The sequence below is a fragment of the Leucopleurus acutus genome (genome assembly GCF_964270905.1).
Source record: "Leucopleurus acutus genome assembly, chromosome: 19".
NCBI classification, from domain to species: Eukaryota; Metazoa; Chordata; class Mammalia; order Artiodactyla; family Delphinidae; genus Leucopleurus; species Leucopleurus acutus.
Window position 1 is genome coordinate 14,669,235 of NC_139161.1, and position 4,846 is coordinate 14,674,080.

Below are 4,846 nucleotides of genomic sequence, written 5' to 3' on the forward strand. Positions count from 1 at the left end.
GCTGGGGATGGGAAAGGGTTGGGTTTTTTGTGGGAGAGGGGTGGGTGGGTATTTTTTGTTGATGCTTCATGTGCAGGTGTGTTCTGAGGCAATAACAAGTTGCTGTGAAAACAGCATGTGCTGCTGCCTTTGTAACTGCATGGAAACTTTTCACATGGGTTTTTCTCTAGGTTAATGCAGAAATGTATAAACTGGGAGATGCAAATGTAATATTTTTTTTAACAGATCATGAAATTAAGTTATTAAAATAACAAAATTTAATTACCTTAATGCTATATAATTCTAGAATTAGCCTTGTTTTACAAACCTTTAACCTGCATTTTAGAAATCAAAGTTGGTATGCTTAGCTATCTTTTGATTAATAAAAGCTTTCTTAAAGTCCCACACATTTGGACCATGGCAGCTAATTTTGTAATTTAAGCATTCGTATGAACTACCTATGGACATATATTAAACTAATTGACAAAAGTCTCAGAGTGCCGCCTTTACTTTGCTGGGGTTGCCCTACAAGAGTATAAGCCCATAGTTGTTACCAGTTTTTGGTGTTTTGTTTTTTTTTTGGCTGTGCTGCACGGCTTACGGGATCTTGGTTCCCCAACGAGGGATCAAACCCGAGCCCTCGGCAGTGAAAGCGTGGAGTCCTAACCACTGGACCACCAGGGAATTCCCACTAGTTAATTAATGTTTTATATTTTTAGAGCCCCATTATGTCATTGATGGGCTTCTCCCCAAAGTCCCCCACTAGAGTTAAGACACCATTGTCTCTCCTATGACTGAGAGGACAAAGAGAGGAGAATGTTGTTGACTGTAACACGTTGGAAAACCTGTCTTGTCCTCCAGTATTGTCTGCATTGCCTGGGCACTTAGCAATACCACAACAAGCGCTGGACTGGAAGATAAAGACTTGGCCTTTAGTGCCAGCAAAACCAGTTACCAATCCTTTGACTTTGGGCAGGTCATTAACCTCTTTGAGCCTCTGTTCTGATCTTCCTTCTACAAAGTAAGGGAAGTAATCATTTTCTCTACCTACCTCACATTAGGTCAACACTAAGAGGTAATATATGTAAAATTCTCCTGTAAATGGTAGCACTTCAAAAAATGTATCATCTAGGCCTGTTCTCCAAGTGGTGTATTTTTGCTTTATTCTGTTTTGCTTTTCTTTCTCTCAGTGAAAACCAAGCAGATCCTTCCAGAGTTCTCTAACTTTATCTGCAAAACTTGACAGGGTATTATTGGGGCGGGGGGAGGGGGATAGTTTACAATTCTGTTTCCTTAATAATAGAAACTTTCCTTGTCAGGCACCAGATGTGAAACTCCTTTCTTTAGATGGAACTTAGACCAAAGAAAAACATTAATTGGCTTTCTCATTCCACCCATCCAATAGGAATTGGAAACGTGAAAATTACTTAGAGCAGTGTTGTACAAGGATCTAGTTTTGGTGTGAGGGATGAAATACTGTACTTAATCACCCCAGATTCTCTTTCCTTACTGTTCCTGGCTCCATGAATTCAAATTCATGCTTTGAATTATTTGAAAGCATGTAAGAGGGAGAAGACAGTTATACCCATAAGAGTGGCTTCTATTACACACTACTAAAACAATAGTGGAAATATTTTCTCAGTTTCTGGAGTTTGGTGATGGGCTAAAGATTTATTTGCATTTGGAAAAAAAGTGTAATGTTTTTATCTGTACAAGTTGAATGCCATCTTCTCAGCTCTGTGAACTGAGAAATAATACCAATTTCAGAAGAAAGTTTTTTGTTTTGTTTTTTTTTCCCTGAAAGGGAGAACTTTGTGTCTACTACTATTCTGCTCTTAATGGCTATTATTAGGTTATATTTTCATCTTTTAAAATTAATTGTCCTCTTTAATTTCACCTATTTTGCTTTTCCAAATAGTGTAACTTTTATTTATGTAAAAGACACCCAGGCCTTTTAAAATATTGAGTTCCATGGGAGTTATTTGGAGATCAGATAATATCATATCCGCCTAGGTTGTTTGTTGTATCAACTTTGCTTTCCTAACACATTTCCAACTTAAATAGCTTTCTTTGGCCTCTTTTTCTTGCATGTTAACTGCATCACTTAGCAAGGTTGTAGCAAAGCTAGAATTGAAGCTATTTTCTGCTTCAGGAAAGAGCCCTGGGTTTGTGGGTAGGGACCCAGGTGCTGTCCTAGTGCTGTAACAAGTCTCTTTCCTTATCTATAAGTGGGCATCATCTACTCTGCCCTTTCTAAAATGCCTTTTCAGAGGATATTAGATAACATGTATAAAGTGCTTTGACATATAAAATGCTCTATAAATTAAATAATCCTGCTCAACTTGTTAAACTACACATTGTAAGCATTTCTAGCTCTCACTTGAGTATTCTAGGCAATTAGTTTTACCTTTCTCACAGTTAATTTATGTGGTATCTTAAAGAGGGCAGTGCACTCCGGGTGCTCAGAGTTAAAACAAAATAGCCAGGATCTTCAGTCCATCTCCATTCCTCTAGGCTTCAAGCAAGTTTCAGAAGGTTCCAGAAATCTTGGAGAGTCCCAGCCCTTATGATACAGAAGTGAAAAGGAATAGGGAGTTTGTACATCCTGTGACTCAAGTCAAAAGCAAAGCAAGGAGAAACTGAGTTTGTAAACTCTCAAAATTGACCTTTCATGACACCAGTTTTCTAAGTTATCTGGATTTTGGAGGCCCTTTTGTAAGGAAATTTGCTCCTTGAAACAGAGTCTAGGCCAAAAGTTTCTCAAAATATCTTTTGTGGGCAGTCCTGAAGATGATGAGATCTCTTAGCCCCCTTGACCAACTGACATCCAGTTAGAAAATGACATAGCTACTGGGCTGGACAGAACAAATGAGAAGTACTTACGTGTTTAAACTGCCCATTGTGGTGGCTGCATCAAGTCTGGCATCTTTCAGGCACTGACTCCTCTAGTACCCTTGATTCCAAAGACCACATGTGAAGAAGGTCTTTTCAAGAGAACATCGCAGGGGACGTCCCTGGTGGCACAGTGGTTAAGAATCCACCTGCCAATGCAGGGGACGCAGGTCCGATCCCTGGCCCTGGAGGATCCCATACGCTGCGAAGCAACTAAGCCCATGCGCCACAACTACTGAGCCTGCGCTCTAGAGCCCACGAGCAACAACTACTGAGCCCACCTGCCTAGAGCCCGTGCTCCGCAACGAGAAGCCACCGCAATGAGGAGCCCAGGCACTGCAATGAAGGATAGCCCCCCCTCGCCGCGCACAGGAACGAAGACCCAACGCAGCCAAAAATAAATAAAAATAAAGTAATTTTTAAAAAATTGCAGGGATTTTACTTCAATTTCTGCTACTATCTTGCTTTGTCCATTTACCGAGTTTGCAGCTAGTATCTTATTTGATGACAGAATAGTGAGGATACTGTTTTGGAATGTTAAAGCACTAGATAAGAGCAAAGTGATGTGTGTAAAATTCAGTGAGATCCTGAGATGCACTGGCAGAGTTCACATTCAGTTTCGGCATCAAATTTCCATCGGTCCCTGTTTGAATGGAGCGAACTTCTTCCCCATCGTGGAAGTGAGACCAGTATAAATCCGTGTCAAGGGTCGTAGCTGGCAAGGGCGAGTGTTCATTACTTGATGGCGTATATCCAGTTTTGGATCTAGCCCACCCCACCCCCGTGGGCGGAGTAAGTCACTGAAATAAATAAAAAAAAAAAGCAGTGTCGGGGGCTTCCCTGGTGGCGCAGTGGTTGAGAGTCCGCCTGCCGATGCAGGGGACACGAGTTCGTGCCCCAGTCCGGGAAGATCCCACATGCCGCGGAGCGGCTGGCCCCGTGAGCCATGGCCGCTGAGCCTGCGCGTCCGGAGGCTGTTCTCCGCAACGGGAAAGGCCACAACAGTGAGAGGCCCGCGTACCGCAAAAAAAAGAAAAAAATCAGTGTCGCAGAAGGAAGCCTTGCTCCATCCCTTACTGCTTCATCCTTTCTCAAGCCCTGCATGCCTTGGCTTAGGCTAGCTTCCCCAGCAAGGCAAACCTGACAGTTTTCTGCAAACAGAACATGTCTCTCAGAGTTGTGGGTAAGGAAGGATCCAGGACCAAAAATGTCCAGAGGGGGAAAAAAAGATAGTTGAGATATTTTCCTCCTTTTACCTAAGGTGGCACAGAGAAAGGGTGGGATTCCCCTTTGTAGCTTGTCAGTCTTGTGCCCGAGAGGCCAAAGTGAGGGGCATTTGAGATATCTTCAAGGAAACTGCGAGACTGATTTTCCCACTGAAGTCCTACCACACGAAAAAAAGAACTTTAAAGTACTCAAAGTAGCCAAGTCAGCAGACAGTGTTGGTTTGCCTTATTCTAGTCCCCTTGATTCTACGTTACTGAAATCATCCCACTGCCTTCCTGCTTCGGGGATGGAGGCTCTGGAGAGCCCTTTTCGGACCCCGAAGGCCACACCGACGACAAGCTAGGTCTTTGGCTTCCACACGCGGGGGGGAAACGTGTCCCCTCCGTTGGAGACCGAATGCCCTCGGGTATGCGCAGCGCGTAATGAGGTAACTCAGCACTGGAAAACCGCTCTCTGAGAGGCCGCTGCTGAGGGCCGGCCGCACCAGCGGAGATGCGGGAACCAGGAAGAACTTCCCCACCTGCCGGGCCTAGCGGGCCGGGGCGGGCCGGGGCGGGCCTTCCTCTCCGGCGCGGGGCGGGGCGGGGCGGGGCGGGGCGGGCGGGGCGGGGCGGGGCGGGCGGGGCGGGGCGGGGCGGGGCGGTTCTCTACCAGCCCTCCCCGGGTCCCTCTACTGCGCATGGCACGTTGCGTACCTCCCTCCCAGCAACTGGCCTGGCGGCAACGCGGCCTTAAACCAAGGAGGCGG